Raw genomic sequence first — 9,476 nt, forward strand, 5'->3', positions numbered from 1 at the left:
ACGTAGAGTACCTCCTCGTCCTACTACGAATGTTGCTATTGGTACTAGAAAGCGTCCTCACTCACGATCCTGATAGCACTGAATATTCAACTAGTAGTAGTGAGCAGGAATAGGACCAGGGTCCTCCACCATGGATAGGACAAAATATTCCACCTCCACGAATGCAACGTGCTAGGAAGACCCTCCCTACCAATATGGGTCTCCTTCCAACATGAGAGGAATTCCAATGAGTAGGAAGGAGGACAAGGAGGATCTATAACACTACAACACATCGGAAGCATAACATCATATTTTAGCAGCGTTTTTGGAAGAAAAATATCGGGGATTCGCTACTTTGGAGTGGTGAGGTCATACCAGCGCTAATACACCGGATCCTATCAGAACTCCGCAGTTAAGCGCGCTTGGGCCAGAACAGTACTGGGATGGGTGACCTCCCGGGAAGTCCTGGTGCTGCACCCTTTTTTGGGACGGAGAATCACTATGGCCCTCGGAGCCGTGCTGTCACGCCCCCACGGGAGCCCCCCGATCCCCCCGCGTCCCGTGCCCTGTAGGAGCCGTGCCCTTCACGCCCCCCCTCGACCCGCCGCCGCGTGCCGTGCCGTCACGCCCCGCCGACCCCCCGCGGTGCCGTGCTCGAACACCTCTTGGCTCGCCCGCCGTGTGCCCGAACACCCCGGTGCCGTGCCCCCGCAACCCCCCGGCCCCCGCGGTGCGGTGCCGTGCCCGAACACCCCACCCCGGCCTCCGCGGTGCCGTGTGCCCGAACACCCCACCTCGGCCCCCACAGAGCCGTGTGCCCGAACACCCCGGTGTCGTGCCCTCACGTCCCCCGGTCCCCGCGGTGCCGTGCGCTCGAAAACCCCACCCCGGCCCCCGCGGAGCCGTGTGCCCGAACACCCCGGTGCCCTGCCCTCACGCCCCCGGCCCCCGCGGTGCCATGCCCGAACACCCCACCCCGGCCCCCGCGGAGCCGTGTGCCTGAACACCCCGGTGCCCTGCCCTCACGCCCCCGGCCCCCGCGGTGCTGTGCCCGAACACCCCACCACGGCCCCCGCGGAGCCGTGTGCCCGAACACCCCGGTGCCGTGCCCTCACGCCCCCCGGCCCCCGCGGTGCCATGCCCGAACACCCCCCGGCCCCCGCGGTGCTGTGCCCCCCCCACCGCGGCCCCCGCGGAGCCGTGTGCTCGAACACCCCGGTGCCGTGCCCGAACACCCCACCCCGGCCCCCGCGGAGCCGTGTGCCCGAACACCCCGGTGCCGTGCCCTGACGCCTCCCGGCCCCCGCGGTGCCGTGCCGTGCTCGAACACCCCACCCCGGCCTCCGCAGTGCCGTGTGCCCGAACACCCACCCCGGCCCCCGTGGAGCCGTGTGGCCGAACACCCCGGTGCCGTGCCCTCACGCCCCCCGGCCCCCGCGGAGCCGTGCCCGAACACCCCACCCCGGCCCCCGCGGAGCCGTGTGCCCGAACACCCCGGTGCCCTGCCCTCAGGCCCCCGAGCCCCCGCGGTGTCGTGCTCGAACACCCCACCCCGGCCCCCGCGAAGGCGTGTGCTCGAACACGCCGGTGCCGTGCCCTCACGCCCCCCGGCCCCCGCGGTGCCATGCCCGAACACCCCCCTGCCCCCCCCCCCCCCCGGCGACATTGGTTTTTGAGAAATATCGGGCGTTTTTGGAAGAAAAATATCGGGCGTTTTTTGGAGAGATTGTTGGAGAAATAGAAGATCACATTGAACCTCTCAAAATACAAGTTGAATTACCTAGCCCTTATGGTAAATTGACCTACAATGCATTGCTTTGATACTAGAGCAGGTCACAATTTACTCTCTTTTAATGTATGGAACTAGTTGGGAATTCCTCAGTTGTTTGTAACTTATCCTTTGAGAGTAAAAGGCATCAATAACAAGAATAACAAAGTGCTAGGAATTCTAAAAACTATCATCTATGGTGCAAATAGGCTTTGGGTGAGCGATTTTTTGGTCATGCTTGTCATCATGGGACAATGAAGGAACAAGTTGTTCTTAGCCAAGCATGGATGAAAGTTACCTAATCTTGGGGGTGCACTACTTAAAAACCCTACGTATCATGTGCGTTCAAGGGGTATTTAAAAAACCCCTTACCTATAAATTTTTCATGAATAAAATGACCCCTTTATCTTTATGGACTTACACAACTTTTTTTCCAAAATTGATTTAAAAAACCCATTCTATAAATTTACCTCAAAATTTTGGATTAAAAAATCCCTTCATTTGAACTCACATGGTATGCTTACATATTTTTAGGTGAACCCCCCCCGTGTTCCCAATAATGTACTATAGATTGGGCCATAGGGAGTGCCTCTACTAACTCTTCACCCTTACACTCCACACATATTGTGTTGTTGGGGTTGACCCTGCTACCCCGATCAACCTACTGAGTGTCTCTAGTTATGCGCACACAGTAATACACCAATATGATATGAGACATGCACAACTTGCACTTGGTTCTGTTGAAATATACAAGTGAATAGGGTGTGTGTGGGAACAAGCCCTTGGTAAGAGGCTATAAAAGAGAATATGTAAATGTGAGAGAACCTGTGAAAAGGTGAGAAGTATCTACTGGGAGAGAATAAAGGGTAGCATGAGGAGATTTAGGAGGTGTGGAGATATTCTAGGAAGAGCTGGAGAGAATCAAGCAAAAGAGGTGGAGTGAATCAAGGAGAAATCAATGGGATTAGATGCTTGGATGTAAACCCTATAAATTGAGGCATTGCCCTAATGAGAATCTGCTAGTTTTTTATTACCCATGCCTACATTAAGCTATCAGTTAATTGCTCACTAATCATATCTTAATTATCATCTAATCTCTTTATTAATGATGTTGATTCTAGCATTTGATCCACCATAGCTCATCACATTGCTGCAAATTTAACATGGTATCAGAGCCTAGCCTAGAATCCATCCATTTGTGAGCCCATTATATTTCTAATAACTTGGCTAATTAGGATTAGTAGATAATTAAGTTTTTACCTCGTTTTTCAATTAGCCTCTGTACCCCCAGCTGGTGGAGGAGCTCTCTCTCCCTTCATACATCAGATTAGTCCAAACCACTTTAGTCGAGCATAGCTATAACCCTTGTGCTCTAGCCCATTCAAACAAAAGCTCAAACTGCCTTCGCACGCGGCAATTCTACGCGATTTTGTAGGCGTCTATTTTCTGAAGGAAAAATGAGATCTCTGCTGCTCCAGTTGTAATGGGTCTAATTCCTCTTGGCCCTAGGGGTCACTACAAGACAATGCTGCCATACACGCGTTTCATACACGCGATAAATTACGGGCATGTGTATGGTCGTGCATGTATTTGAATAGTATCGGGCGCGTGTATATTGGCATTTAAATTCGCGTGTATATTGGCATCTACCAGCGCGTGTATAAGCGCGTGTATATACATGCAACTATACATGCATTAATACACGCATCAATACACGCATCAATACATGCTTTATTAAGAAAAACTAAATTCCTTTACAAAATTAAAAACTATTTTCTTTAAACCATCTCATAGTACATTACATTATATATCATTACACAACACCACTACATGCATTTACAACAATGAAATATATTCAAAAATAAATCATGAGATAATAATTAAAAGACAACACATACAATAGAAATGTCATCAATTTAGAACGATACAGTGATGGATTGGTTAGGGTTCGATCTCATCTTCAATAAGATCCATCCTTGCCAAACGATCAACATCAATATCCATTTGATCAATTTGTAAGGCTACGATTAAATTTATTCCACTATCGATACTCTGTCCATTGTGATAATGGTATCGATGTCTTGATCATCCTCATCAACATCACCATCATCCTCAATGGTAGGGTCATTCTCATGATCATGAGAAATGGCATGCTCATCCTCATTATCATGATCATCTCTTATTTCTTGATCATCGATCACAACATCTTCATTGGCATGTTCGACATCATCTTCATTGCGGCTTGTTACATCCTCCATATGCTCCATATCAGTGAATGTATTATACATCACTTTGTAACGTGGTGCAATAGGGATGACGTACCACCATTTAATGTCATGCACCATTGGCAGATAGATAACCTACTCAAATACACATACTGTAGTAATTAATTAGCATATCAAAAGTCAAGGGGTACGCGAGCTTAGATATATATTTACATGAAACACTAGTAAAAAAATGCATACCTGCTCACATTGTTGTGGCAATACGAGCCTATCTTTCTTTGTTTGCCACAACTTTGTAGAGTCAATAGTTACATAGCCACTTGCATGGCGTTTTATCGTTGCATTAGGCCCTTTTTCCACCACGTTCATTTGCCATTTGACATCCAAAACATACACAAAGAAGCGACGAAAGTCAAGCCTAAATATGTCTTGGATTGTGCCACAATAATCATCCATTTTTCCATTAGCTCCCTCAAAGCTACTAATGACACCGCAATCTTGTGTATTCCTCTTTTCATCAATTCTTTGTGTTCGAAAATGCTTGCCTTCACACCATATAGCATTGAACATAGTGCACTGGACCAAAATAGAAGCAATATTTGTGTAAGCAATGTGAATAAATATTAAAAGCAAATCACTTACAACTAATGCAAAACATTAGTTCTATGTACCTTTAACATGCATCCTCGTGCATACTCCCATTCTTCCGCCGTGATATGCAGCCCCTCGTTGCTCTCTGCTCTCTCCATTTCCTCATGCAACCAATCAACATGGATATCATTCGGAAGTGTTGCTAGATGCTTAGGGTATGCCTTACAAGAGCCATGTTGCCTCCGAAAGAGAGCTCTTTCTGCTTGCCTTTTTGTCTTTGCATCTTCATATCTTGTAACCCATCTGCTCATCACATCACTATTAAGGATGCAAGTGAAATTGAGATCATCAATCAATGTTCTGTCAATTACTTTACTCTGTCCTTTTCCTTGAGGCACAATAGAGGTCATCCTCAAGTCCTCTTCATTGCTCCATAGTCGTGGCAAAGAGCTGTCCACCTGACCAAGAAATTTTGAAATATATACAAGAGACTCTTGTATCAACCAACCCTCGGCCATGCTTCCTTCAGGCCTTGCTTTTTGCCTCACAAAGTCTTTTAAGGTCTTCATGAAGCGCTCTAGGAAGAACATCCAACGTGCATGCAGAGTGCCACATAAAGCAATTTCGTCCACTAAATTCACAATGAGATGTAGGTGACTTGTGAGAATGGTTCTCGGAAAAGTCTCCTCTACCAAACAAACCACCTCCACTGCCATAACACGCGCATCATCCAACGTGGCTGGATCAATTGCTTTGGAACTAACATATCTGAAAAATAAATAAATAGTACGTTATACCTCATGCACGTTCATTTTGCAAGGTATAATGAAGGGTGATCTGACATGGGTTTTACATACCTCACAAGCTTGCCCATCTTATAAATACATAAGAGCACATGTATGTATGGTTTATGGCATTACAAAATTTAATTTCAACGTACAAGACTTGAAAAACGCTTACTTGGAGCATCTTGTGCCAATCGTGGGACTTCAACCCATATAGTTGCTCAACGCCTCTTTTCTTAGTGGTTGTAAAGGCTCCCTTCAATGATCTCATGCATCGAGTGGGAGTACGCAAAGTGGTGATGGCCTTCTTTACCTGCTTCTCCTCTTTCTTTGATATAATCCATGGTGCAGGCGGAAGACGAACGTGCCCACCCTCCTCTTGTGGCCAAGCTTGATGCATACGTCCTGCGACCCGCAAGTCCTCCCGTATGCTAACATTGTCTCATTTACCAATAACATGTTCCCAAATACCAGATCCCACATTCTTGAAGATGTGCATGGGATCAAGAAGATGGTTGATCTTAAGATGGGTCCAATATGGTAGCCGAAAAAAAATATTTTCAATTATTTATGAATTCTCCTAGATGGGTTTAGATTTATACACCTTCTAAATTTGGGCGATTGTAGCTTACTTTACACATACACGAATGATTTCATGCATGCGTGGGAGTATTGGTTGCATTGTCTTGAAACTATGATTTTTGAAAGGTTATTTATATTTTTAATCAATTAATTTATTAATTGACAAGCATAGTTGATGTAAGTGTAGATCCATCGATTGGATAATATAGGCGAGTGGTCAAGAAGATTTTGAGACACTCGATTTTGAGTGTTGTAAATATTATTTGATTTTATGACATGTGCCATTATTTCATTTTGGGTGTTGTTCCTATTTATTGTCAATGTATATATATTAATTGGGACTTGTGAAAGCTCCCTTGTGCATATTTGATTTTTACAAGAGATGTTCACATTTATAAGGTTCGAGGTACACCCGTTTTTAAGTAGATTAGCTTTTACGTCCAATAAAGCAAGCTATTTTTGAAGAGGTCGACATATTTATAATAGTGGACTTTTAAGCCCCACAAGTTATTTCAAGCAATATGATTTAGATACACCAAGAGGAAGCATGGGCTCACTTGTGTGGGGGCAAATTAGACTCAATCTTATGTCATGTGCAATTCCTATTCTATGGCTTGTGAGATTAATACTTTGCAATTATTTTAGTAAATCCTTTTCACCCTCCAACATTATTATTTATGGAAGCTCTTCTTTGCAAGTATGGTAAGTAAGTACATTTCTAAACCCGTAACCTCTTTGTTTTTTCTTAAACAACATTTCACTGGTGTAAGTTTTGTTGTGTTTAGGATCATGTTACTATAAATTTTTTCTCATGTGCAACAAAAAGCAATGAGAATGTGAGACTAGAGGCTGAAGCTGCAAGGGGTAATAATAATCAGAACGTGTGAGAATGTTTAGCAAAGACAATGATAAGGACCTTGAATATGCAATTTCAACTTCGTACACTTTTATTTTGATATCCTTATATTTTACCTATAATAAGGGTATAATCTTTTGTACCTATGATAAGGGATTACTTTTTGTTAACATAATCCTAGATGATAAGGCCTTAATCTTGTGCAAGATTTGTTGTCTTTTATCTCCCAATGTTTATCTATGAATATGATAATTGTCTTCGCCTTCACCTGCACATCCACAAGCAAGAAAATAGGGGGTATAATTCTATATGCATGTATAAATAGAGCATGCATAATGCTTTTATGCATTATGCTATGTATGCTATATGCATGCATAAAGACGGGGGCTTGCAAATTTTTGTCTTCAACTTTCTTGCACACTTGCACATGTACAAGAAAAAAAAAGGGGGCTATCCTTGCATGCACTGTAGTTTCTATAATACAAGGCAAGGGGTGCTCCCTATTTTTTTGTTGCATGCCTAATGTGGCTAGTGGCCCGACTTGTGGTCCGACTAGTGGCAATTTTCGAAGCCTACAGAAATAACACAATGTTGTCGGCTATACCTCCATTCTATTTTTTGTTGCAGTCTCCCTCCCTCAAGTCCCTCCTCCCTCTCTCTCTGTCTCTCTCTGTCTCTCTCCCCTCCCTCTAGGTGTGTGTATGTGTGTTTTATATCTCTCTCCAACATACGAAAACAAAGGAAAAAACCTTCATAGAACACTTTTCCTTTTTCTCTTAACCATGTGTTACTCCCCATGTTTGTGTCCTCAAAAACATAAGGACATGTTTAGAATTGAGAGAGAGAGAGAGAGAGAGAGAGAGAGAGAGAGAGGGAGTGGGAGAGGGAGACGGAGAGGGAGAGGGAGAGGGAGGGAGAGGGAGAGGGAGAGGGAGAGGGAGAGGGAGGGAGAGAGATGGATAGATAGAGACTGGGAGGGAGATGATGATATTATTCCTCATGTTTGGGAAGAACCAGCTAGCTCATATATGTATGGCCCCCAAGATGAGTAGTAAGACAAGCACACATTCTTTATCCACATCCATGAGAGGCCATATTGTGTGGCGGAGCGGAATAATATAAGCACCTTATATAAGTTAAGTAATGAGGACTTATGAAAAGGCCCAAGGCTTACAAAAAGGGAATAAGTAAGAAACTAATTGACACTTTTAGTAGGAGCTCATGGCCAAAAATCTCCAATGGTAGCTTGTCCTTCCTAGAGTGAGCCCATTTTGATGGTGCAAATTTTGGATGAGATAATTCTCTCTCTCTCTCTCTCTCTCTCTCTCTCTCTCTCTCTCTATATATATATATATATATATATATATATATATATATATATATATATATATATATATATATATATATATATATATCTCTCTTCTATATTTCACACACAAGGTTATTTGTCTTGTCTATGTACTAAGTTAAATAGCATTAAATGAAGGCTTGGACCATGGAGATAGTCATTGATTTTCATTTTCTTCATCCTCGAATAGTATGAGATAAATTTGGATATTATATCCATTCAAAAGTTAGAATTTTTTTGATTAAACTATAAAATTTCTTTTCATGTCATCTTATTTTGCTAAATGATTAGGGTTGGGAGTTCATTAAAAATCATGTAAGCTATTCAAGCTACCCATTGTGTTTCAAAAAGAAAACTTTTAATGTTCTAAGTATATAAGTTTTTAGAAAAAAAAAAACAAAGAGAAAAACAAAAGTTTTATTGTTCTAAGACGCATAGGTGAGGAGTTTTGCAATTATATGGTAACTTCATTCTTTCCAATAGTCAAATAACTAGGTGACTTGCAAAGCGCACCAATTTAAAGTAGAGATTAGAATTTATCAACTTGACTTTTTAATGCACCAATTTAACTTACATGTGTAACCTTACATCCTTCCCTAACATTTTGTGCATGTGAAGACATTTTATTTTAATGCATCTAATGGAGGAGCCACATCAAAGAGAGGTGCATATGAAGGGTCAACAATATTAAATCATAAAAGTGATGGATGTGTTCTAGCACTTTACTTTTTTTTCTCTAGCATACCATACTACTACTCAACTTGTAGCACTTTGTTGAAATGCTATATGGATTTTCAAGTAACACTTCTGACTCATTCAACACATATACTCACAACTTCATAGTTGTTTCCGTGCATGAAGATTTTAATTGGAGGAAACATGACATAATTACATGTGATGGACTCTTTCTCAAGGTAACAAGTGTTTTGCATGCTATGGAAGTAAGTCCATCTTTCTTAGGAATATCTGTTGTTAAGAGTGACAAAAAGTGTTTGTTGTCAATAGCAAAAAGAAACCGAAGTATGTTGATCACTACATGAACGGTCATGGGAATGAAGGGGAACATCTTCATGATAAAATAATGACGTAGGAAGAGAGCCGATATCAATTGCCTTGAATTGTTCTCCTGTGATCTAAGAGCATGACATTTTAACTTGAGCGAATGTTTGGCTCCATGAGAGGAACAAGAAATTATAGGCTTTCTTGTAGAAAATGTTCAAATATATGAAGGCCTATGAATAAACGTGTGGTTTGCACATAAAAACAATTTAACTTAAATTCAATAACTCTAAATTGTGATCGAAAGAAGATGTCACGAACCTTACATTGATGTGAGTTTTCT

At 42.8% G+C, this 9,476-nt stretch overlaps 1 pseudogene; it reads left to right on the top strand.

Moving 5' to 3' along the window:
* Positions 1–340: 340 nt before the first annotated feature.
* On the top strand, positions 341–459 carry LOC147622261 (5S ribosomal RNA; annotated as a pseudogene).
* The last annotated feature ends 9,017 nt before the right edge of the window (positions 460–9,476 follow it).

The sequence above is a fragment of the Cibotium barometz genome, chromosome 29, assembly GCF_041138505.1.
Source record: "Cibotium barometz isolate CiBa-2024 chromosome 29, ASM4113850v1, whole genome shotgun sequence".
In the NCBI taxonomy this organism is placed as follows: Eukaryota; Viridiplantae; Streptophyta; class Polypodiopsida; order Cyatheales; family Cibotiaceae; genus Cibotium; species Cibotium barometz.